This window comes from Cervus elaphus, chromosome 13 (assembly GCF_910594005.1).
Source record: "Cervus elaphus chromosome 13, mCerEla1.1, whole genome shotgun sequence".
NCBI classification, from domain to species: Eukaryota; Metazoa; Chordata; class Mammalia; order Artiodactyla; family Cervidae; genus Cervus; species Cervus elaphus.
Genome location: NC_057827.1, coordinates 53,757,363 through 53,784,877, shown reverse-complemented (window position 1 = coordinate 53,784,877; position 27,515 = coordinate 53,757,363). Strand labels below are relative to the sequence as shown.

The following is a 27,515-nucleotide window of genomic DNA, read 5'->3' as shown; positions in this document are numbered from 1 at the left end:
GTGCATCTGTGGAATTTGAGCAGCAATTTTGGGTTAAATTTTATGTTATCCTTCCAAGCAAAGTAAAAATATCCGCGTAAAAAATGCTTTAAAAGCCAGGTCAGGTTGAAAATATTAATGGTTATATGAAATGAGAAAATAGTAAATTGTATTAACAGCATAATTTGGGAACCATTGAAAAATAATTAACATAAAATGGTTAAAATTTTTAATGGAAATGAACCAAAACATTACCATTCCCAATCAATCAAGTAATCAAAAATAGTACCAGTCATACCTTCTTAATGATGATGAAAATCAAATATCAATTTACTTCTTTCACACAGTATTTTGAAATCCACAATCAAATGCATTCCCCTTCTCTAGAGTACTCTAAAATAACATTTGAATGTATAGTTAATATTTCATATGACCCATCCAATGTCCTTTACAGACCTTCAGAATAATGTTTTAGGTGTCCACCAAAGAGATCATCCTGTCTCCAGGAATGATCATATCTGTCTCAAGTTTCTATGCTGTGGTTTTACATTAGGAGGGGAATATCGGCTGACAGTTCGTATAATTTGCACTTAAGAGACAGTGAATATTTTTTTATTCTTTGCCTATTCAGTCACCCTCTATCTTTGAAAAATATAAAGTTCTTTGTGTTATTTCTTCAAATACTCATCCTTGAAATTCTAACATCAGGGGATTCAGAGATGGTTCCTAAGGTAATGCCCTGTATATTCTATTTAGACCTGAGATTTTTCTTCTTTTACTGATACAAGCAACTGAAGATAAAAATAGGTCATTTAGATAGAGAATCCTAGAAGTATGTAAGACAGATGCGTGAAATCTTCAAATATGAGACAAAGGAGAATGAAATTTGAGGAAGAAACTTCTCAAATAATCTTTAACTTGATATTATTTGTCTGTTACCAATGGTAGGTGCTTTGACAATACAGAAAGTTCAGACTTATTTCATTATTATACCCAAATACAGGTTAATCAGTGGCTTTGATATATAAATTTATTTTAAAAAATTAAATGACCTATTTTTGTGTATGCTGAGGGCATTTAATTTTTCATGAATGCTCCACATGACTCCATCTCCACACTGTCTTAGTCTTTCCTGTGTGTTACCCCTTCAAAGACATAAACACAAGTAAAGTGTGATATAATAAAGGTCATGATGGAAACAATTAAAGGGTGAAAAATGTACACTCACTTTGCTTATCTAAAAGCAGAGGTTTTCTTTTACTGTAGAACTGCATAAAAGTATAATCCTTTGAGGTCTTAAAATTTTGAAAGTATTATGAGTTTCTAACAATAACTTATCCTCACTTGGTTTGGCATTTAAAAAAAGCATGTCTTTATATTAACAGCCTAAGGCAAATGAAAACTGGCACTCCAATATACCCCAGCCTGTAAGACTATATTTACAAAGCTTACTTGGGAGTCTTGGGGTCTTCAGAGTGATAATAAAACACAGTTTCACCTCTGACATTTTCATTACCTAGGGTTACTTTTCACCTGTGATCCAGAAGATATGGCACCCAATTAAAGAATGTACTACATACTGTTAAGTGTGGCAGTTTTTACCATAAAACCAGTTATGCGGTAGTAATTTCTTGATATATTAATAGTAGCCAGTATTAGACATTACGACATTGGGAAAGAAGTACGTCAAGGATGTATATTGTTAATCTGCTTATTTAATTTATATGCAGAGTACATCACGCGAAATGCTGAGCTAGATGATGCACAAGATTGCTGAGAGAAATATCAATAACCTGAGATATGCAGATGACACCACCCTAATAGCAGAAAGTGAAGAGGAACTAAAGAGCCTGTTGCTGAAAGTAAAAGAGGAGAGTGAAAAAGCTGGCTTAAAACTCAACATTCAAAAAGTGAAGATCATGGCATCTGGTCCCATCTCTTCATGGGAAGCAGTGGAAACAGTGACAGATTTTATTTTCTTGGGCTTCAAAATCACTATGGACGGTAACTGCAGCCACGAAATTCAAAGATGTTTGCTCCTTGAAAGGAAAGCTATGACAAACCTAGATAGTACATTAAAAAGCAAAAACAGAGACAGCACTTTACCGACAAAGGTCCATCTAGTAAATGCCATGATTTTTCCAATGGTCATGGACGGACGTGAGAGGTGGCCCATAAAGAAGGCTGAAAGAAAGTGAAAGCTGTTCAGTCGTGTCTGACTTTTTGCAACCCCATGGACTATACAGTCTATGGAATTCTCCTGGTCAGAACGCTGCAGTGGGTAGCTGTTCCCTTCTCCAGGGAATCTTCCCAATCCAGGTCTCCCACATTGCAGGTGGATTCTTTAGCAGCTGAGCCACCAGGGAAGCCCAAAAGAAGGCTGAGCACCGAAAAATTGATGCTTTTGAACTACAGTGTTGGAGAAGACTCTTGAGAATCCCTTAGACAGCAAGGAGATCAAACTAGTCAACCAAAAGGAAATCAACCCTGAATATTCATTGGAAGAATTGAAGCTGAAACTGAAGCTCCAATATTTTGGCCACCTGATGCAAAGAACTGACTCATGGAAAAGACCCTGATGATGGGAAAGATTGAATGCAGGAGGAGAAGGGGATGACAGAGGATGAAATGGTTGGATGGTATCACCAACTCAATGGACATGAGTCTGGGCATGCTCTGAGAGATCGCGAAGGACAAGGAGGCCTGGCATGCTACAGTCTGTGGGATCACGAAGATTCGGACACAACAGAGCAACTGAACAACAACAAAAGCTATATTAATTTTAAAACTGACTTTCAAAAATTGAGATTTGTTAGAATTATATCTTTTAAGAACCAAGATGTCTCATAGAATATTAAATTTTAGTAGGAGAATTGATATATGACACGAGAAGAACTGCAAACCAGAAGTTGGTAAGTCAGATTTTTTTTTGTCTTTTTTACATTTAGTAAGAACGAGCAATCTGAATATTACATGATATGGAGAGAGTCAATTCCTAGGTAGGTTGATAAGAAGTCCAGGTTTCCTGAGGAGGAGAAAGGGGTCCTGGGGTGTCAAGGAGAAAAGGACAAATGTTCTTTTACACATTGTTTTCTCGTAATCAATATAACAATAAGTCTTGCTAGAGGACATGTTTCTCCTTAACAAGAACTTTCTGACTAATCTTGTCATCTTAAAACATATCATGGGAGTGGGTCTGGTTCAGTTCAGTTGCTCAGTTGTGTCTGACTCTTTGCAACCCCATGAACCACAGCACACCAGGCCTCCCTGTCCATCACCAACTGCCAGAGTCTACCCAAACTCATGTCTATTGAGTCAGGGATGCCATCCAACCATCTCATCCTCTGTCAGTTCCTTCTCCTCTTGCCCTCAATCTTTCCCAGCATCAGGGTCTTTTCAAATGAGTGAGCTCTTCGCATGAAGTGGCCAAAGTATTGGAGTTTCAGCTTCAACATCAGTCCTTCCAATGAACACCCAGGACTGATCTCCTTTAGGATGGACTGGTTGGATCTCCTTGCAGTCCAAGGACTCTCAAGAGTCTTCTCAAACACCACAGTTCAAAAGCATCAATTCTTCGGCACTCAGCTTTCTTCACAGTCCAACTCTCACATCCATACATGACTACTGGAAAAACCATAGCCTTGACTAGACAGACCTTTGTTGACAAAGTAATGTCTATGCTTTTTAATATGCTGTCTAGGTTGGTCATAGCTTTCCTTCCGAGGAGTAAGCGTCTTTTAATTTCATGGCTGCAATCACCATCTGCAGTGTATAATGTATATTATGGGGGTGGGTCTGGTAACATCTTTCTATTGTTCCTTCTAATCTTGTTAATTTAAGATGTATGTTGTGGGAGTGGGTCTGAAAAAAGTATATAAGTCCTCGATAAGACTAGCTGGGGGGCACTCTCCATCCCCCTTCTGATATCTATGTCAGAAGCTTTCTCTGTCCCTTCTCATACTTTAATAAAACTCTGCTACACAAAAGCTCTTGAGTGATCAAGCCTGGTCCCTGGTCCTGAAGCTAAATCTTCTTCAGAGATCACTAATCCAACATCATTCCGTAAGCTATCAATATGTTGTTCAAAGTCTATTTTTTCTTCACTAAATGGCTTTCATCATTCAATCCATCAAGGATACATTTAAGCAAAAATGTGGACGGCTGTCTTACATTAATTTCTGGCAATGGGAGCCCCCTGAGAGTGTAGAGTTCATGACTAAAGAAATACAGATACCCTCACTGCATTCTAATGAACATTTGACAGCTCATGGTCAGGGCAACCTTGATTACTAACTCCCTACCATTTTAATTAGGAGGAACAACTTGTATCTAGTGTAACCTGAACACAGAATAGCATTTATGAAGTACTCACTATTTAAGGCCAGAAATTCGAAATGTCCAAAGTCCTCAGGGTTACCTTATTACTGTGAGCTGAGTAAAGATATCAGGGTCTTATTATCCATGTGTGGATAGACTATCCTCACTTTATGGCAGAATCTATTTAGGATGTCAGAGCCACCCTGTGGGTAAAGCCAGTCTAGTCACAAAGAGCCACAGCAAAGAGGGTGTGGTATAGATACCATAGGCAAAAACTGGTCTGAAAATAAGAGAAGGTTTTAATCTTCAATCTAAGGGAATAAAGAGAGAACAGAATTTGGATTTGAACCAAAATCTGGAAAGATTCCCTAAGGCAAATGTATGTTTGCGAAAGAAACCTTTTTGGGTACTCACAGTGGAGACTCACAGTTGCAGACTCAAGGTGCTAAACTGGCTTGGCAATTTGACCCCATTCAGAAGTCCTAAATCATTAAACGTACTTGAAGAATTAGACATTTTAACTTAAATTTCTGTTGCATGTATTAATTTTTAAAACTGAACTCAAAACTTGACATATGAGTATTTCAGTTCTTCGTCTTGTAAAGTTTCACATAAATTACATATATATATATAATTATATTATACACATATATAATATATATATTAACTGATAAAGAGCCCTGCACATATGCAAGTTTTATATTTTTCCTTTAATTTAGAGAATCAAAATTAAAAATGATGAAAGTGACAATGTACCCCAATTCCACAGCTTAAAATAAATCAGATCACCTTGATCCAATTTAAACTGTGAGTCTTTAATATAATTTATGAAAATTAAGACACTAAAGAAATATTGTACATTCTAATAGTGCTTGGTTTTGAAAGATGTATCTGAGTCAATGATCAGAATCTAATATGGTTTTTGACTTTCAAATGTAATTTATTGGAAAGCAATAGGTTCTAATTTCACTGAAAAAGAAATTAGTTTGAGTCCTAAAGTCATAAAAATATTAACACTGTGCCCTTCCGTACTCGCAATTTTGGAGAAACTTGTAACTTTTGTGAACGGTTTCTCAAAGGGAGTACAGTAATACATTTGTCAGATTATATACCACATTTAGGGCTTCCCTGCTGGCTCAAGTGATAAAGAATCTGCCTGCAATGCAGGTGACCTGGGTTCAATCCCTGGCTTTGGGAAGATCCCCTGGAGGAGGGCCTGGCAACGCATTCAAGTATCCTTGCTGGAGAATCCCCATGGACAGAGAAGTCTAGTGGGCCACAGTCCATGGGGTCACATAGAGTCAGACATGACTGAATGACTAAGCACAGCACAGCACATACCACAGTTAACAGTAACTCAATGGAGTCTTCATCCAGTATAAGTTAGGAAGGTGAAATAAAAACACCTCACTTCCAAACATTGCTCAATATACCAAAAAGAATCAAAGCTAAAAATGATAAAAATGACAATGTACCCCAACCCCACAGCTTAAAAGGAATCAGATTACCTTGATCCAATTTAAACAGTGGGTCTTTAATTATATACTGGAACATATAGTTCTTAGAGTCTGTCTATAAAATACATTCTAGTTACTCACACCCTAGAAGAAAGTTTCATATTCCAATGCCTCAGGAATTATATCTATACAACTGGTTCTTCATCAGTTCAGTTCAGTCACTTGGTCGTGTCCTCTGCAACCCCACAGACTGTAGCATGCCAGGCTGTTTCACAGAGAATCACAAAATTATCCTTTAGCTCACACTTACATGATTCCAGTATTTCTACTCTCGATATACAAATGATCTCATACCTGACCAAACAGCACTTTCTTTGTATTAAGCTAATGGTGTTTATGGTTTCTTCAATGCCAAGAGACTCCACAGCGAGAAACTGTATTAAACAGAGGGGTATTTCTGTATGGGTCCATCACTGGAAGAACGATTCAACTTAGTGACACTTTTTTGGTACTATTAAAAAGAAGAGTATGATTTCTAATCTAGGAGGAGATGCTAAAAGATCTACTTTCAGAAAAGTGAGAAGCACTAGTGATTCATACAGATCTATAACTGAGTGAGTATAATGGAGCTCATTATAGTCAGTGCCCTTCACACAATGGACCTAGTTTTGTTTAGCTTTATTGAGAATCATTACAATGTAATCCTAAGTTTATTTTACAATAACTGGAATAAAAATATCCAGTGACATTAAAGAAGAGTGAAAGCTAATGGGGATAACTGAATTTAGAGGCAAGCCAAACCAATAGAAGCAAATTATACAATAATAGTTAAGTAGACTGATAATTCTGAAGTATACTGGAGAAGATTATATTATTTCCTATTTTTTTCACATTCTTCTCCCAAGGAAAAGATGTAATTTAGTCACACTAATTGGCATCTACACAATAACAGCTGTTCATTTGGATTGCCAGGTGTAAGACAGGAAAAAAAATTCACTACACACACACACACACACACACACACACACATGGGCTTCACTGACGGCTCAGCAGTAAAGAATCCACCTGTAATGCAGGATACACAGGAGATGCTGGTTTGATCCCTGAGTTGGGAAATGAAATGGCAACCTGGAAAAAGAAATGGCAACCCACTCCAGTATTCTTGCTGGTAAAATACCACTGAGTAGAAGCTTGGTGGGCTACAGTTCTTAGGTTCACAAAGAGTTGGACACAACTGAATGGACTAAGCTCAACAACAACCCACATACACACACACATCTATCAGGAAATGAGGCTTAAGTCATTATGTTAAGAGTCATTATTTTATGTCATTTCAATAGTTCTCATTTTATGAATTAAAAAAAAATTTTTAACTATAAAAGGCAACATTTACATAACTGCAAAACATTTTTGTCTGCTGTTTTTAAAAATATAAGTGAATAAAGGAATATCTTAACATACACCCAAGACAGTACCACACAAATACCATAGTTACAATGATTTTTATGGAACTGGACCTAATCCTAAAGCAAGAATGCAGAATGAACCCACACTGACATCAAGTCTGTTTGCAACTGATGTCAGTGGAATTTTTCACTAAATCACCCTGGCCCACGCTAAACCAGAGTCTAAAAATGATACTTCACTGATTATTTAAGTGTAATCAAACCTATTTAAAAGTATCTACAGCATTTTAAAGTAAAAAGAAATCAATACACACTAAATATGAAAAAATTAAGAAAATAAACAACATCTCCAAAGTAGCACAATCATCTATAATCAAGTCATGATATTAAGTACAAATGAAATTGAAAAAATTAAGCAAAGTTATTAGCTAGGATTAATTTCCACAGTAATTTATTAGATATAGATAGACTTCAGTTACACTATTTTACATATATTACAATAATACATCCTTTGTCTTATTTACCTAATTTAACCCAAAAACATACACAATATGAACATAATAATAAAGGCCATTTATTGTGTTTTATTATGTGGCAGACATTGTGCATAAAAGTGTCTTGAAAACAAGCCTGAAATCTTGGGATTATTAGCTTCAGTTTATATTATAAATATAGCAAAAGAGTTCCAGAAAAATATCTATTTCTGCTTTATTGACTACACCAAAGCCTTTGACTGTGTGGATCACAACAAACCGTGGAAATTTCTTCAAGACATAGGAATACCAGACCACCTTACCTGCCTCCTGAGAAATCTGTATGCAGGTCAAGAAGCAACAGTTAGAACTGGACATGGAACAACAGACTGGTTCCAAATCAGGAAAGGAGTATGTCAAGGCTGTATATTGTCTTCCTGCTTATTTAACTTATATGCAGAGTACATCATGAGAAACGCTGGGTTGGATGAAGCACAAGCTGGAATCAAGATTGCCAGGAGAAATATCAATAACCTCAGATATGCAGATAACACCACCCTTATGGCGGAAAGCAAAAAACTAAAGAGTCTCTTGATAAAAGTGAAAGAGGAGAGGGGAAAAGATGGCTTAAAACTCAGCATTCAGAAAACTAAGATCATGGCACCTGTTCCCATCACTTCATGGCAAATAGATGGGGAAACAATGGAAACAGTGAGAAACTTTATTTTGGGGGGCTCTAAAATCACTGCAGATGGTGACTGCAGCCATGAAATTTAAAGATGCTTGCTCCTTGGAAGAAAAGTTATGACCAACCTAGGCAGCATATTAAAAAGCAGAGACATTACTTTGCCAACAATGGTTCGTCTAGTCAAAGCTATGGTTTTTCCAGTAGTCGTGTATGAATGTGAGAGTTGGATTATAAAGAAAGCTGAGCACTGAAGAACTGATGCTTTTGAACTGTGGTATTGGGGAAGGCTCTTGAGAGTCCCTTGGACTTCAAGGAGATCCAACCAGTCCATCCTAAAGAAAATCAGTTCTGAACATTCATTGGAAGGACTGATGCTGAAGCTGAAACTCCAATACTTTGGCCACCTGATGCGAAGAGCTGACTCACTAGAAAAGACCCTGATGCTGGGAAAGATTGAAGGTGGGAGAAGAAGGGTTCAACAGAGGATGAGATGGTTGCATGGCATCACTGACTCAATGGACATGAGTTTGAATAAGCCCAGGGAGTTGATGATGGACAGGAAAGCCTGGTGTGCTGCAGTCCATGGGGTTGCAGAGTCAAGACATGACTTAGCGACTAAACTGAACTAAATAGATAAGACATTATAGTTCAGAGAGGCTACTTTAATTGCCCAATGAACAGAATTTGAAACCAAATCTGAGTACAAATACCACAGTCTGTCAAATATCAAATGAGAAAAGTTTGGTAAACTGAGTTTAAATGCATGATTTTCCCATTTAAAGTCTATCAGGTTATGAAAGCAATATCCTAGTCATCTAAGTATAGGAATTTTAAAATAATTAAACAAAATCAACATATTTTCTTAAAAGAGATGCAGATAAATATTATACAAACTGGAGAAGACTCTTGGACACCTGTCCAAGAGTGAGAGTCCCTTGAACAGCAAAGAGATTAAATAAGTCAACCCTGAATATTCGCTGGAAGGACTGACGCTGAATCTGAAGCCCCAATACTTTGGCCACTTGATGCAAAGAGTTGTCTCATTAGAAAAGACTCTGATGCTGGGAAAGACTTGAAGGCATGAGGAGAAGGGGACAACAGAGGATGAGATAGTTGGATGGCATCATCAACTCAATGGATATGAATTTCAGCAAATTTCCCTGGTGGCTCAGATGGTAAAGAATCTGCCTGCAATTCAGGAGACCTGGGTCAAGAAGATCCCTTGGTCAAGAAGATCTCCTGGAGGAGGAAATGGCCACCCACTCCAGTATTCTTCCCTTGGAAGTCCCATGAATGGAGGAGCCTGGCGTGCTGCAGCCCATGAGGTTGCAAAGCGTCGGACACAGCTGAGACACGAACACTTTCACAAACTCTGGGAGACAGTGAAGGACAGTGCAGCCCACAGTCCATGGGGTCTCCAAGGGTTGAACATGACTGAGTGGCTGAACAATAACACTATTACCATTCCGATATGTTTATTCCCTGTTGTACTGTTTCTTCTCTAAATACACAGGGAGATAGACATAATATTTTCTTATAATTCAACTGCTTCTAAGTACTTCACACGTAAAAATGTAACAACAATAATACCTACATTTCCTAGGGCTATTAAGAGGTTTAAATATGGATAATGGAAGTAAAGGGCTTAATAAAGTATGTGACACAAGATTAAAAAAAAAGTAATGGGAGCTTTAAAGATCAAGAAAGATTTTTCAACCTTCTTCAAATTTTTTCTCTGTGATTTCTTATCCTTTTACAAATACTTATTTATTTTACAAAACAGATATGGAGAAGGGCCCTGCAGGGTTCCTGGACACAAAAGCCTTTCTGTGTCTTATTTCTTCCATTACAGGAAATAGGCTTCATTCAGCCTCCAGGACCTTCCTCCAGTTCCAATGGGCAGATTCAAGCAGTTGGTAATTAGCGAAGGGAGGAGATGCAAGACCAGGGAGAAACAAATAGGCAAGAGAAACAATAGTGTGATCCTGGGGCAAGGTCTTGGTTCCCCCTCAAGAAATACAAACAGCTGTTGAGGGAAATTACCTGACTGCCTTGAGGAGAAGGTCCTCACAAGGAACTGGCGAAGGGCCAAGGCCGCTAGGCATGTCTCGATGTTTTGCCCTGGGAAACATTTTCTGCACCTTCTAGCTGGTCTTTACACAAGTTTAGAGCACAAACAGACCCCATGGACACTCCATAGCCTTTAGCTATTTTCAGACAGCTGCCCACGCCCCTCCCCATCTCCTCCTACAAGATAAACACATCTGTGAGCCCATCCTGAGGGAACTGGGAGGGGAGAAAGGAGGGAGGAGGGAGCCTCCCCAGCACAGACAATCAGAGACTTGGCCTTGACTTGGGTTGTTAAGATAGGACAGCCTCCCTTCTCCTGCTGGTGGGAACAATGACCCGGGGGAGCTCAAGCATGACTGCATGAGAATAACAAGGAAGGAAAACAGATTGTCTTTTGATCCTGAGAAAATAGAGTCTATGTGTCTCATGAACTTTGTAAACTTGCAGTTACCAACTGTGTAGGTGCTCAAGCTCTATCTGTGTAACCTTGATTTTTGTAAGCTATTTCCTTGCTCTCGTATATTAAACGACTCGCTGTATAGAAGTAAAGTTTTGTCAGTCTTCCATAGAGGCTGTCTGTGTCCTTTTTTCAGAGTCTACTCCGCCGAGCCTTTCACAACAGCAATATCTTTGAGCTGTTTTGCAGATACGGAAACCCCCACCAGATGGAAGAAGCTAACTGTTCATGATGGTATGCTGTCCACAAGCAAGTAGACCCCAGACCCTCCGGAACCAGAAGGTTGATGCTGTGGACTTCAACCTACATCACCATCAACCAATCAGAAGGATTTCCATGAGCTAATCGCACCCTCTTTGAATTATTACTATAAAACTTCTTACTACCATCTGGGGCGGTGGGGGAGGGGGTACGCGGAACATACAGTTTTGTGGGCATTAGCCCGCTGTGGTCCCCTTTGCCTACCAAAGCAGTAAAGCTATTCTTTTCTACTTTACCCAAAACTTGTCTCCAAGATTTAATTTGATTTGGGGGTACAGAGGCTGGATTCGGCTTCAAAATTAACCCACATTAATCTAGTCACTTCCTACACCAATACCATGGTTCAGTCCTCCAACAAATCTTGATGGATAAAGACTTTTGGACTCCCGAGCTTTCCCTCCATGTCCTTTCAGTCTATTCAAAGGCAGCAACCAGAGTGATCCTTTATAATATTAGTCATTTCCAGTAATGTGTGCTCAAAACCCTCCCTGGCTTTTTATGTGAAAGTCCAAGTCCTTAGGCTGTCTCTGGACTTACTTCTCTCTCACCATTTTAGAGACTCTCCAGCTCACTCACTCCTCTTTAGCTACAAGATCCTCTTGACTATTTTGTAAACACATGGAGCCTGCTGCTGCCTCCAGAGTTCTTGAATTCACTCCCCTTTACTATCTTTTACTGGATAGCTTCATGACTTATTCCCCCCTCCCCACCCTGCCTGCCTCATTCTTGTCTCTCTGAAAATGTGCCCTCATCTGGAAGGACATATTCCTGATCACCCTCTGTAAAATAGCAGCCTTCTTTTCCTATTCCACACTTATAAGGCATTTTCAGTCTTTACCTTCATAGCACTTATCATCATCTAGTATTTTATATTTTTGTTTATTTACTTATTGGCAAACACTTCTGCCTAATAAATAAGCTTGTGATCATAGGGATTTTACATTTTTTATTCATTGTGCCCTTGACGGATGCCTGGCAGATTAATTTATTTTACAAAACAGATAATAAATCAGAAGAGGTTTCTTATAGTTACAGAGTTCTCAAATGGGTTCTGAAGTATAAGTTGAATTTGAACAGTCAGAAGTGATAGAAGAGCAAGTATTCCAGGAAAGATAAGCTGAAGGAAATACAGACTGGGGAAAAAAAGTAATAGAGTCTGCACAAGCCAAATAATTCAGTTTTATTGTTGAATGAAGCATGAATGGAGGAACAGTTATAGTTGAGACTAGAGGGTGGATCTCATTGGGATTTGGAGGGCTAGGAACATCAGAGAACAAATTTGAATTTAATAAGCTATGGGGGACTTCTAGATGTTTTTGATTAGGGAAATTGCATGATGGAAGCTCATTAAGAAGATTTAGCTTGTCAGGATATAGTATGGATTAAAAGAGGAAAGTCAGTAACTACAGAGTTCAGAGCTTTCTATGAGCCATTCCAACCTAACTCACTCCAACATTTGATAAGTCAAAAAAGACTTCCAGATTCTAATTTGTCTTCCAGTTAATGCCAATGAATTAAGAGTATTAAGTCATAAATATATATATATGCAGATATATTAGTAGTATCAAACATCAAAGGAAAAATACCAAGAAAATTCAGTTTATATGATTAATATAAATACATTTTTAAACAACAAAAGAAAATCTGAGACATGCATGTACAATGATTGAACTAAGGGTATATCTTATATGAATAAGATATCCTGCTATCAAAGAAAATTATCTTTTTCCACTTATGTCCTCTCAAAAGTGTATGATGTAAATACTCTCAAAGAAATAAGACTCTTATCACTGTTTTATTACTGTATATATGAATTAGTAGCAAATAAACAATAACTATACTATGTAGCATACACCATGAAATTAGAATTTCTAGTTTCTAAGAATATAATATGGACTCATTAAACAAATAGGAAGAATATAATCCAAGAAAGCAATCCATTCATGTGTTTCTCAAAAGTAGCCTTCAGAAACTCCTAGAAAGGATCAATAATTCAAATTATAATTTTGAAATGATAAATATTTACAAGTTATTGAATTTATATGATCTAAGAGCCAATAAGGAATTACAATTATATATTCAAAAGAAGCCATTGCTTTAAACTGATCTAACTCAGAAAAATTTTTAATTTTATTCAAGATGTGTATATAGGTCATTTCTAGTTCTCTCCAGTATTTCTTTACTGAGAAAAGGTCTTCAAATATTACTCTACAGTAAATCTCTAGCTTAATAGCGACAAGCTCAGGAAAAAAATCTCTGAGAAAACCACTGCATTCTTTTGTGCCACCACTGCCTTTACACGTAAGTGAGTAAATTATTCTAAATAATTTTAATAATTTAATAAATAAATTCAGTAATTTCAAACACTTTCTAGATATTTGGATTACAAAAAGTAAAAATATGTTAAATATATCAAAGGCATTAAAGTCTGTCTAGTATATGTGAAGAGAAGGATAAGTGAATGATTTAACTACAATGTGCTATGGTTAAAAAAAAAAAAATGCTCTGATGCAGAAGAGCCACTATACAAAAGAGTAACGTTCTCAGAAAAACCTCTGCTCAAAAGTCCCAGGACTGGATCTGCAGAATATGAAGTTACATCGCACAGAAATATGGAAACCCTCCTGATACCTCTCCAAGACATGTGATATGAGGACAGCATTGGAACAAAAGTGAGTAACGAGATCCTCAACTTTGAGGCATCAGAGAATCCTTCCCCCCAAAGAGATTTTGGATTTGTTGAATAAACAATTTCAGAATGTGAGAAAACAGCATTTTAGGGAGAAGGAAGGGCAAAATCAAAGACACAGAAACATAAAAGAACTTGGTATGTATAGTGAAAGTTGTTCAGCCCTATCCAACATTTGCAATCCCATGGACTATACAGTCCATGGAATTCTCCAGGCCAGGATACAGGAATGTGTAGCCTTTCCCTTCTCCAGGGGATCTTCCCAACCCAGGGATCGAACCCAGGTCTCCAGCATTGCAGGCATATTCTTTACCAGCTGAGCCACAAGGGAAGCCCCTAGTATGTGCAGAGAATGCTATAAAGAGTTTAGTAATGCATGGACAAGATTTTATACCAGCTGTACAGACTAGAATTAAGAAAGTCCATTCAGAGAAATAAAATGGTATTTGTTTAACCTAAATAATGTGCAAAAAACACTGAATATGTAGATGTGAAGTGAGCTGAAGTAAAACAATGGAATTACTTCACCAATAATAGGGAAGTCTTGCAAGGCTATAAAGCAGCATGGAAGCATAGCCTACAAATAAGTGAGCACAAAGCTGACTGAACAATAAAACTCCAGGCTCCTGTTGTTGTTGAATAAATTATCTGAGGGTATAATGCAAGAAACAACCATAGAGCAATAAGTTTTTGATTAATGGGAAATATTCCTCAAATAAATTTTCAAGCCAGCACTTGAGCCAGAGCAGTCTATATTATCTAAAAAAGAAAGAAAAAGAGGAAAATCCTCAGACCTCATGAAAAACTGCACAAAGTATTTTTTTTTTGCAAATACAGAGACAGATGACATCTTCTACATATAATATATATATTTATACATAAATATGTATATTTGTATAAGCTTTGCACGCTTAGTCACTCAGTCGTGTCAAACTCCTTGTGACCATTTGGACTATCGCCCACCAGGCTCCTCTGTCCATGGGATTATTCAGGCAAGAACTACAGTGGGTTGCCATTTTCCTCCAGGGGCTCTCCCCCATCCTCCACCCCTTCTGGAGATCAAGCCCATGTCTGCTGAACTGCCGGAGGATTCTTCACCCACTGAGCTATCAGGGAAGCCCATGTGTGTGTATGTCACTGTGTCTATATGGACATTTTTTTTTAAAAACCAGCTGGTTACTAATCCAGCCTAACTTTTGAATCTTACTACTTTACAGACTAAATGAGAATTTAAACGTGTCAGAACTGCAGGCCAGGCAAGTCCAATACGTTCCATCCTTCATACAGAGGGAGGATGGGCCAAGACCCGGAAGAAGGTGAGCCTGATGGGATCCCACCTTACATGATTCCACAGCCCACTGAGCTTCCTGTGTCATAACAGCCCTCGCACACACAAAGCTATTCTATTTCTTTCATGCTAATATCAGTATCAGACAAAATGAATCCATGAAGTCCTGAGTATCTTTCTCCCAACTACCCTGTACAGTCAACAGGACAACAATCCTATTTCTCTAGTTTACTGCTGACTTTTTAGATCCCACCACTATTTCCAGTACATGTAGAATGTTATCAATATGTATTTATGAATGAATCAATCAATGAGTTAAAGAGGTAGAACCTGACAACAGAAAGAATTGCTTCCATTTATCTACTCTAATAAATGGCTTCATGGATGCCTTAATGAGAAAAAGTGAGATATTGTTAAGAAGAAGTGACAGTTAAAAAGGAACTTCAAATTAATAGTCAAGATTCAGAAATCCACAGTTGGGAGACAAGATTAAGCTTCACCCCCCTTAAAAGAACAGTCCCTGCAGAATGCACAGACCATTTCTGCAACAAACTAACTCAGCAACTTTGAAATAAGTAATCAGTTAAATGTCACTAAAACCTAGAATGTTAAATATGGACAAAATACTAATTTTCTTATCTATAATGAGTAAAATTAATTCCTATTATGCAATACTCACAGTCATCAATTTCACAAATGGAAACTTTAAGTATATTTAATTGTCTCTCTCTCAAGAGGAAGAAAAATGGATATAATTTCAAGTGACATACATAGGGGCTTTTATCTAGTATTCTTCACTTAAGTAGACTGAAATTACAAGGCTGTTGAAAGCAGCAAAAAGTATCATTACAAGGCAATGAGTGAGCAAGTGAAAGTCGCTCAGTCGTGTCTGACTCTTTGCAACCCCATGGACTGTAGCCCACCAGGCTCCTCTGTCCATGGAATTCTTCAGGACAGAATTCTGGAGTGGGTATCCATTCCCTTCTCCAAGGGATCTACCCAACCCAGAGACTGAACCCAGGTCTCTCGCATTGCAAGCAGATTCTTTGCTGTCTGAGCCACAAGGGAAGCCCCTATAAGGCAATATCCACTAATAAATATTCACTTACTTGATTAACTCCATTCAAATCTCTCTCTCCACTTAACACTAGTATAAGTGCTCAGATGGATCAACATATTGATATATATGTCTTTGACCATGCCATCAACTTCTTTATCATCACTTTTTCATTACAAATGTATAAAATAAATTTATTTTATTTCATTTATAAAAACCAGAATTTCAATTTCATTGAAGTCAATGAAAATGATGTTGAATAACCACTAGTGAGAAGCTCCTGAAAATGAGGGTCTGGCAGAATGAAACCACCAAAATTGTCCCAAAGAAATAGACATGCAAGAAGTCAAAGTGGTTATCTGAGGAGGCTTGATAGATAGCTGAGGAAAGAAGAGAAGCAAAACACAAGAGGGAAAGGGAAAGATATATCCAACTGAATTCAGGGTTTCAGAGAATATCAAGGAGAGACAAAAAGGCCTTCTTAAATGAACAATGCAAATAAATGGAGGAAAACAGCAGACTGGGAAAGAGAAAGACATAAATCTCTTCAAGAAAACTGGAGATATCAGGGGAATATTTCATGCAAGGATGGTCATGATAAAAGACAGAAACTGCAGGGACCTGCCAGAAGCAGAAGAGATTAAGAAGAGGTGACAAGAATACTATACCAAAGAACTACACAGAAAAGGTCTTTCGGACGCAGACACCACGATGGTGTGATCACTCACCTAGAGCAGCAGCACAGCCTGGAGTGCAAAGTCAAGGGGGCCTTAGGAAGCATTACTCCGAACAAAGCTAATGGAACTGATGGAATTCCAGCTCAGCTATTTAAAATTCTAAAAGATGATGTTAAAGTGTTACACTCAATACGTCAGCAAATTTGGAAAAATCAGCAGTGGCCACAGGACTGAAAAAGTTCAGTTTTCATTACAATCCCAAAGAAGGGCAATGTCAAAGAATGTTCAAACTAGTGTAGAATTGTGCTCACTTCACAGATTAGCAAGGTTTACTAGGTCTCAGCAGTACATGCACTGAGAACTTCCAGGTGTACAAGCTGGGTTTAGAAACTGCAGAGGAACCAGAGATCACATTGCCAACATTCGTTAGATCATTTAGAAAGCAAAACAGTGCAGAAAAACATCTATTTTTGTTTCACTGACTACACTAAAGCCTTTGACTGTGTGGATCACAACAAACTATGCAAAATTCTAAGAGACTGGAGTATCAGACCACCTTACCTGTCTCCTGAGAAACCTGTATTTCGGTCAAGGAGCAACAGTTTGAACCAGATATGAGAAAGCAGTACAACAAAGCTATATATTGTCACTCTGCTTATTTAACATCTATGCAGAGTACATCATGTGAAATGCCAGGCTGGATGAATAATAAGTTAGAAATAAGAATGTCAGGAGAAATATCAACAACCTCAGATATGCAAATGATACCACTCTATTGGCAGTAAAGAGGAACCTCTTGAGGAGGGTGAAAGAGGAGAGTAAAAAACCTGGCTTGAATTTCAACAGTCAAAACACTAAGAAATAAAATCATGGCATCTGGTCCCATCACTTCATGGCATATAGAAAAGGAAAATGTGGAAGCAGTGACAGACTTTATTTTCTTGAGATCCAAAATCACTGCAGATGTTGACTGCAGCCATTAAATTAAAAGACACTTGCTCCTTGGAAGGTAAGCTATGACAAACCTAGTGTATTAAAAAGCAGAGATACCAACTCGCTGACAAAGGCCCATATAGTAAAAGCTATGATTTTTCCAGTAGTCATGTATGGATGTGAGAATTGGGCCACAAAGAAGCCTGAGCACTGAAGAAATGATGCTTTTGAATTGCAATGCTGGAGAAGACTCTTGAGAGTCCCTTGGACTTCAAGGAGATCGAACCAGTCTAAGGAGATCAACCCGGAATACTCACTGGAAGGACTGATGCTGAAACTGAAGCTCCAATACTTTGGCCACCTGATGTGAAGAACAAAATTACTGGAAAAGACCCTGATGCCTGGAAAATCAAAGGCAAAAGGAGAAGGGGGCAGCAGAGGCTGTGATGGTTAGACAGCATCACTGACTCCTTGGACATGAATTTGAGCAAACTCCAGGACATAGTGGAGGACAGAGGAACCTGGAGTGCTGCAGTCCATGGGGTAGCAAAAAGTCAAACAGAACTTAGCGACTGAACAACAACAATTATTATAAATCATTAAATGTACGTGATAAAAAGTTTCAAGCACCATAAAAAAAGATAAAACTGACAAGCACTTGACCCTCCCACCCAGGCAAAACCACTATCTACTTATTGTGTGTATTATAATGAACAAATGTTAAGTTATAAATATGCATTTATGTACATCTGCACATGTGAATGTATATTTTAGACAGTTAGACATTACTTTGCCAACAAAGGTCCGTCTGGTCAAGGCTATGGCTTTTCCAGTGGTCATGTATGGATGTGAGAGTTGGACTGTGAAGAAAGCTAAGTGCTGAAGAACTGATGCTTTTGAACTGTGGTGTTGGAGAAGACTCTTGAGAGTCTCTTGGACTGCAAGGAGATCCAACCAGTCCATCCTAAAGGAGATCAGTCCTGGGTGTTCATTGGAAGGACTGATGCTGAAGCTGAAACTCCAATACTTTAGCCACCTCATGCGATGATTTGACCCATTGGAAAAGACCCTGATGCTAGGAGGGATTGGGGGCAGGAGAAGAAGGGGACGACAGAGGATGAGATGGCTGGGTGGCACCACTGACTCGATGGACATGAGTTTGAATAAACTCCGGGAGTTGGTGATGGACAGGGAGGCCTGGCGTGCTGTGATTCATGGGGTCGCAGAGTCGGACACGACTGAGCGACTGAACTGAACTGAACTGAACGCATATACATTCATCTGCATCACCCAGGGAAAACCACTATCTACTTTTTGTGTGTATTGTAATAAAATAATAAATGTTAAGTCATAAATATGCATTTGTGTATATGTGTACATGTGAATATATATTTTAGATATTTACATATATACATTCATCTGCATATGTGTATATTTTAAACACATATACATCTGCATATATATATGCATATTTTACATATATACCCATGCATATTTGTAAGTCTGTTTATACATATATACAAAACGTATAACATTATAGTAGCCAAAACTTTCATTCTTATATAGCCATATATTTTGGACAGCTCTCTTTATCGACAAATATAGATTTTTATTCATTTTATTCAAATATATATTTTATTCATTTAAACAGCAGCAAAATATTCTGTTAAGAAATAAGGTCACCATGGATAAATACTTAGTTTATATGAAAGAAATGAAATTGAAAGTCGCCAGCTGTGTCTGACTCTTTGTGACCCCAAACAGTCCATGGAATTCTCCAGGCTAGAATACTGGAGTGGGTAGCCTTTCCCTTCTCCAGGGGATATTCCCAACCCTGGGATCGAACCCAGGTCTTCCACATAGTAGGCAGATTCTTTACCAGCTGAACGACCAGGGAAGCCCAAGAATACTGGAATGGGTAGTCTATCCCTTCTCCAGTGGATCTTTCTGACTCAGGAATAGAACCGGCATCTCCTGCATTGCAGGCAGACTCTTTACCACCTGAGCTACCAGGGAAGCCCTTAGTTTATATACTATTTTGTAAAATATATTTTTGCTATTAAATTCATATTGCAATTAACTTTCCTTTAATATAAATTTTCTTGTGTAACTATATGAGATAAATTTCAAAGCTAAACACTGATCCTATTATCATTTAACAATGTGGGAGTATACTACAGAGTACTACATAAAGAAGAGCACTCTGTAATTGTACTGTTCTCTCTGATTCATTAAAGTATCTTTAAATATCCATCACTTAATCATGATGAAGATCATAAAGCAATGTTCATCTCAGAAAAATATGAATGAAAATGGTAGCAAAAAGCATATCCTTAGACTTGCTTCATTAACAATTTAACTGGAAAGTGATTAACCTGTAATTAAGATCTCTCATCTGCAATTAGTCAATTTTTTAAGGACTAAGACAAAGAAAAATGAAAATAAACCAGGAGTCATTCTATTGATTCAAACAAAAAACAAACAAAAAAAAAAAGAATGAAAAAACTATAGCTCCTTTTTTTCTGTGCCTGACCTGTGAGAGAAATGCTATAAAAAGGTACCATGATTCAGTTATTTATTCCTACCTGCTTTGTTGCTGTGGCTGCTGTCCCTTTAGTTAGGCTGTGTACACCAATTAAGGTTCCCAGCAGTGATAGAAAGTAACAGTATTTCACAATTCAACCGGTGTGTAATCAAAATGTCACTTTAGTCTGTCACTGGTTATACTTCAAAAAGCTCAGGGTTACCTCAATTAAAAGTGAATCTTTAAAGTAGTTTACAGATCTGTTATAAAATCATACAAGGAGCTCTCTACTTGGATTGAAAAAGACAGGGAAGACAGTGCTATTTTTAACATTTGCTATATTCTACTTTTGTTGATAACCTTCCAGCTCAGTGTTTTTCCCCTTTGTAGAATCATCTGAAGAGACTACAAATGATATGATGTTACATTACATTATATCCTCCTTGTTATGATTATAAATAATCTATTATCAATTTTAATAATAGCAATGATAACTGCAGGAAATCTAAATCAGTCATTCAAATTTCAATCCACATTGACTGATTAAAGTGCAAGGTTTTGGATGACACCTAAAAGACTAAATATTCTAAAGTGTGTTTAGGTAGTAAAATATATGGATATTATGTGCTATCCATATATTATGTGCTATCCATCCTGAAGGAAGGGACAGAAGTTACCTCAACGTCTAGCTGAAGTTTGAGGTATTTGACATCAAAGTGCATAGTGGCCAGGAAACATTTCCTTCTTGGTAATTCAGGAACTTATTGTTGTATATGTAATTGATCAAGCTGGTTACAACAGAGGAAACAGGAACAATGGCTAACCACACTGCATTACTTTCTTCAGAGGTTACCACCAACTTCCTTCCAATGCAAAATGCAGAATTGTGATTTCACTATAATTAGTTAATTTTAGAGTACTCTGACCAAAAGTTGACTATGAAAGGAATGCTTCCATCTGTACTATGTTGAAGTAAGCTAAAACGAAGGTAACTATCCAAATTTTAAAGATGGATGACACCTTAAGAAGCGTGCCCAGAGCAATTAAAATATAATAGAAATATGAGTAGAGGTTATCTATAGTTATCAATTAAAGACTCGGGTCTACATTTTTTAAATTTCTTCAAGAGTTTTACAGTAAAGACACTGAAAATTGATTATTAAGACCATTTAATAAAGGGTGAAGTGAAGTGAAAGTCGCTTAATTGTGTCTGACTCTTTGCGGCCCTATGGACTATACAGTCCATGAAATTCTCCAGACTAGTGGGTAGCCTTTCCCTTCTCCAGGGGATCTTCCCAACCCAGGGATCGAACCCAGGTCTCCTGCATTGCAGGTGGATTCTTTACCAGCTGAGCCACAAGGGAAGTCCTAATAGAAGGTACACAAACCATTAACTTGTTACAACAGAGTTCCCAGTAAAACACAGATGTGTTTGATGACTTTTTCAATGTGCCACTTAATAGGAATTCAATCACACAGAAATTTTTGAAAATCCCCACTGGTATTAATGTTAGCTGTTTTATTCCTCAAATGAAAGTTTATTTAATGACAGTAAGGATGCTGTGGTCCTGTGGGAATCTGATACACCTTTGCAGGATCACCTTTGAGCTTTAACAGCTGAGCTGCTCTGATGCATAACGGAGAAGGCAATGGCACCCCACTCCAGTACTCTTGCCTGGAAAATCCCATGGAAGGAGCCTGGTAGGCTGCAGTCCATGGGGTCACTAGGAGTCGGATGACTGAGTGACTTCCCTTTCACTTTCATGCATTGGAGAAGGAAATGGCAACCCACTCCAGTGTTCTTGCCTGGAGAATCCCAGGGACGAGGGAGCCTGGTGGGCTGCCGTCCATGGGGTCCAACAGAGTCGGACACGACTGAAGCGACTTAGTAGCAGCAGCAGCTCTGATGCTAAAGCAGAGGCTCTCCCAACTGACCCAGGTCACCCCATGCCAAGACTTTATTACTTCCTTCCTTCAACTGAAATCATACTGAAAAGTCAATACAAAATGATGGCCTAGTTAAAACTGAGTTCATTATTATAGCCTATACCTTAAAATTAAATTATAGTAGAAGTTAAAAGGGAAGTGGGAAGGACTTAGTACTATCAAGAAGAGAGTATGGCTTCAAGAAATGGAGAATGCTATCCTTTAAGAGGTTGAAATACAATGAAAACAATGCAAAAGCTACAATTATTCCACATTTGCACAACCACTGTTTTGCAAAGAGAAAAAGAAGCTGAGACTTTATTTTAATCATATTTAAATTCATTCTCATTTTCTTTTATAATTTTACTACATTTTATTTCAAAATTGAATAAAAGATGATTATTTTTCCACAATCATTTACTTTAGAAAATTATTGACAATCTTCTTTAAAGTAAGATAATTGCAGACAGTGCAATACATAGCATGTACATACAGCTGGTAAAGAATCCACCTGCAATGTGGGAGACCTGGGTTTGATCCCTGAGTTGGGAAGATACCCTGGAGAAGGGAAAGGCTACCCACTTCAGTATTCTGGCCTGGAAAATTCCATGGACTGTATAGTCCATGGGGTCGCAAACAGTCGCACAAGACTAAGCAACTTTCACTTTCACCTAAAGATTCAGAATTTGATAAAAATAAGCATATGTAGATATGCATGTGAGTGTATACTTAAGTAGCCTTTTATGGCTCTATTATAGTAAGATGAAACTTGTCTTATGCAAATTAAGGGCTTCCCCGGTGGCTCAGACAGTAAAAAATCTGAGTGCAGAAGACCAGGGTTCAACAGTTGGGTCAGGAAGCTCCCCTGGAGAAGGGATGGCAACTCCAGTATTCTTGCCTAGAGAATCCCGTGGACAGAGGAGCCTGGTGGGCTACATACAGTCTATGGGTCAAAAAAAAGAGTCCAACATGACTAAGCGACTAACACTATTTAACTTCTTAATGATAGACAGATGCAATTTCCCTTGTAGGTAAATTCTATTAGATTCACTCATTTCAAATATTTTTACAGTAAGTCTGTGGTTTGACAACTTTCAATTCACCCCAAAATAATAAAACTTGCTAAGAAATCTTAAAGCAGTGAGTGAAGCAGAATACACTGACCCCAAATATGCCTCTTTGGCATAAAAGTTTATTTTTGGCTTATTATTTTAAGAAACAGCAGGCACAGGTATAAAGCTCTGAATACCTACATGTTTAGAGTAACCCAGGAGGTGCAATAGTTAAGAATCCGCCTGCAAATGCAGGAGACAAAAGAGACTCAGGTTCAATCCCTGGGTCAGGAAGATCCCCTGGAGAAGGAAATAGCAACCAACTCCAACTTTCTTGCCTGGAAAATCCCATGGACAGAGTGGCCTGGAAGGTGGCCATCCATGTGGTCACAGAGTCAGACACGACTGAGCCACTGAACATGGTACACACACCCAGAAGTTACCCTTTTTGTAAGACATTTTACATTTAGGAAGAAAATATTCATTTGTGAGAGTGTTTCCAAAACTTTTGTAAGAGACATTTTACATTTAGGAAGAAAATATTCATTTGTGAGAGTGTTTCCAAAACTTAAGAAACTCGGGTTTGATCCCTGGATTGGGAAGATTCCCTGGAGAAGGAAATGGCAACCCACTCTAGTATGGACAGAGGAGCTTAGTGAGCTACAGTCTACAGGGGCGCAAAGAGTCATACATGATAGATGTGACTTCACCAGCACACACACACTCCCCCTCTGTTCCAGAAAGAGGAGAATAACTAACTCTCTAGAAAAGTATCAATGGAGAAAGGGCCAACTTAGAACTACACAACAATCATACCCTTGTTTACTTTGCTGTCCCTGATAATCTCCCATAACTGCCCACCCCCACCCCCAAATCTTTTGTCTTTAGCTAAAAATGGTCTTCAAGGTGATGGCCTGGGCCATTTAGGGAAGTTACTCATTTTTACTGAGTATCTTCCATGTATATAGGAAGTATACATTATTAAATTTGCTTGTTTTTCTCCCCTTAATCCTATTACAGGGAGGCCTCAGTCATGACTCTAGAAGAGTAGAGAGACAAGTATTTCTTCCCCTTACAGCATGAAACACTGATTATCAAATATTAAAATTCCACTAAAGCCATATGGGCTTTTCAGTTTCACAAGGAGGACAGGAGAGGGGCTTTTCATGGGAATAATTCTGAAAGAAAAGGAGGGAAGGATAGAAGGAGGGAGAGAAGATAGGAGGAAGAAGTAAAGTAACCAAGCAGTGATTTGACTCCTTCTAACCAAGTTCCAAGTTCAGAGATGTTAACAGGGCACAAGTCAAACAACCCAGGCTGAAGAAGACCTTGTTCAGATTGTCAAACCAGTCAATTCTAAAGGAAATCAATGCTGAATATTCACTGGAAGGACTGATGCTGAAGCTGAAGCTCCAATACTTTGGCCACCTGATGAGAAGAGCTGACTCACTGGAAAAGAACCCTGATGTTGGGAAAGACTGAGGACAAGAGGGAAAGAGGGCAACAGTGGATGAGATGGTTGGATGGCATCACCGACTCAACAGACTGAGTTTGAGCAAGCTCGGGAGATAGTGAAGGACAGGGAAGCCTGGAGTGCTGCAGTCCATGGGGTTGCAGAGAGTCGGACACGAGTTAGGGACTAGACGATTCCCCTTCCCTCCTGCTTCCCACCCTTTCTCCTCTGTATCTAGCCCCTGTTCCCTTCCTCCTTCTTTGTTGTCTTGTTCCCTCTGCCTTTGAACTTAAGCTTCATAGTGTGATGATATGAAGCTAAGGAAATCCACCCTTCCACATCTGAGAAGGGACTTACTAATAGTAGAGAAAAAATAGAGCCAAAAGTGGGATCCACATTTTTCAGCTGTTTCAACCCTGAATCAAGTTATACTTGAAGATAACCCTGCTTAAGGCTACTGATTGTATGAACCAAGAAGTTCCTTTGATGCTTGAGCCAACGTGGGTTGGGTTTTCCACTTGCAGCTCAATAAACCCCAAGTGACAACCCTGTTTTCCATCCTTAACTTAAGGTGCTGAAGCCAAAAATCTTTTGCTGAAGAATACTGCTGAAACAAGCTGAACTCTAAAAAGCTCTGGCCCCTCCATCACCGTTTGTCTCACTCTTTCACACGCAGGTCTCTCTTTCCCGGATTGCCACATAATCAACACAAGCTTCAACTTACAGTGGCAAGTCATATCTTCAAATTGTTACTGATAGCACCGATTCAGCAAGAATGAGTACTGACTCCATTTACACACAGTCCACATGGATTCTCTCGATCTAAGCATAGAATCCCACAAAACCTATTATCCCATTGAGGAAAATTGTGTACTATGTGCTTTGAATCAGTTCTGCTTTGAATCAGTACTATGTGCAAAGAATCAGAATCTCTTTGAATGAGAGTTGATACTTCTTATTCCCTACACAGAATGTGTTTTATAGAGAGAATATGTGGACAGATAAGACGGGGAAATCTTCAGAATGACATTACATTGTTTCCCAAGGACTGCTTTTTTTTAATATTTCAAAAAAAAAGTGATTTTTTTTCTTTTTCATGGATCCCCAATATTCAAATATTAATACTAAAATGCAAATGCCAATTCATAGGAAATAATTATAAAAATGAAACTAGTTTCTTCTCATTATTTTAGAAAAACAGGTTTTAGTGCTATAGATATATTAAAACTGATATGTATTAATTAATGCACAAATCCATTTTCAAACAATACCTCTTGAGTGTACATTTTGTACCAAGCATTACTTCCTAGAAATTTTCTATGGCTTTAAATACTGCTTTGAATCTGCTTCCTTTTGAATATAGACACTCTAAAGATAATTATTTTTTTTTATTATCAATTGTAATAATACAGACATCACCTCAAATGAAAGAAATTATTTCTCCAACATCACCAGAAAAATGTAGTTATCAACTACATATTTTGATTTTTCTATTTATTTTGACCCCAACAAAATAAGAAGTACTACAGTCATATGCTCATATTACTACTTAGATAAATGTTTTAATTTTAAATTAATAAAAATTTATTTGAAGAAGTACTAGAACTATGAAAGTGGTTACCATGAGTTAAAAAAAATGTTCTCAGCACAAATCACTCTAAAGAACCACAAAATCAATTTTCTCCATCAGAAAAAAAGAAAAAAAAAAAAACAAAACTAATTTTCTCTTGAATTTACTGAACATTCACTGAACATGAAAAGAAGGCCACAAAGCCATTGCTACACACATAGATCCCTCTCAATACCTTACCAAACTTTTGGGTTTGTAATTTTATATTCTTTCTTCAAAAACTCCCCAAAATAGTATACTTTTAAAACTCTGAAGACCCTGGATTGGTCAAGCCTATTAGATAAGCAATGAAATTATTATTATTTTCAGTTTTCCTAAACATGCTCTAAAAACCATACTTGAGATGTTTTCTCTTAAAATATTATTCCAGCTAGTTTAACAATAATTATGCTAGTTAACTAATTTAGCAACTAGTTATTCTATATCTCTATGAAAGTTTTGTTTTGTTAATAATTTTTTTTAAAAAAAACTTCTCCATTCATATGGGAAGAAAAGTATTACCTTAGACGATTCCTTAAATCTGAGGCCTCAACAAAGTAAAGTAGGAAGATATTTGCAAGCTGACAATCTACTCAAGACAAATACTACACTCTGATATACAAAATACAAGGACATATATTTTGCCAGTGTGATTCAAGCAGTTCATTATTTGCCAATGTATGAACTGATGGGAATGCATTATTTCACTTACTCCTCACAGTAGGCTTTAGGATGTCAACATCAGCCCCATTTACACATGACAAAATTGATACTACCATGCTAAAAAAAAATCAACTTTAATGTATATTGCAACATTCACCAAATAGGATAGGTACTTGGTTATCTTGGAATTCGCATGTCAAAATTTCAAATGATTAGGAGAGCATACGCAAACTCTAAAATCACAGTAAGAAATAGCAGAAAGAAAATGCAAATAAAACATATCATATATTCCATATATTCCAAGGAGACTTTTTCAAATCCACAACAAAACATTTTATAGAAAATTTTGAGATGACTGTGACATGCATTCCCAGGCACTCCCTTGAAAATGTATCTTTTCTATTAAAAGTAAAAATACTGAATTTGACTTTATTCATTTTGTAATTATGTCTTTCTTGCAAATAAATAATAATCAGAAAGCTATCAACCCATTATAATTGCACTGTCCCATGGACTACACTCTGCACCTTACTATA

The 27,515-nt window shown here is 37.7% G+C and overlaps 1 protein-coding gene across 4 annotated transcripts in view; it reads right to left on the bottom strand.

Annotated features, from left to right (window-relative positions):
- Positions 1-27,515, bottom strand: part of LRFN5 (leucine rich repeat and fibronectin type III domain containing 5) — a 291,026-nt gene that overhangs the window by 249,446 nt on the left and 14,065 nt on the right. The window contains exon 1 of one of the 4 annotated variants that reach the window (XM_043922378.1): positions 10,364-10,599. The exons of the other annotated variants lie outside the window; for them this stretch is intronic. The gene's annotated coding sequence lies outside the window, so the exon portion shown is untranslated. Of the gene's footprint in view, positions 1-10,363; positions 10,600-27,515 lie in introns of those variants that run through there. 4 annotated transcript variants of the gene reach the window in all.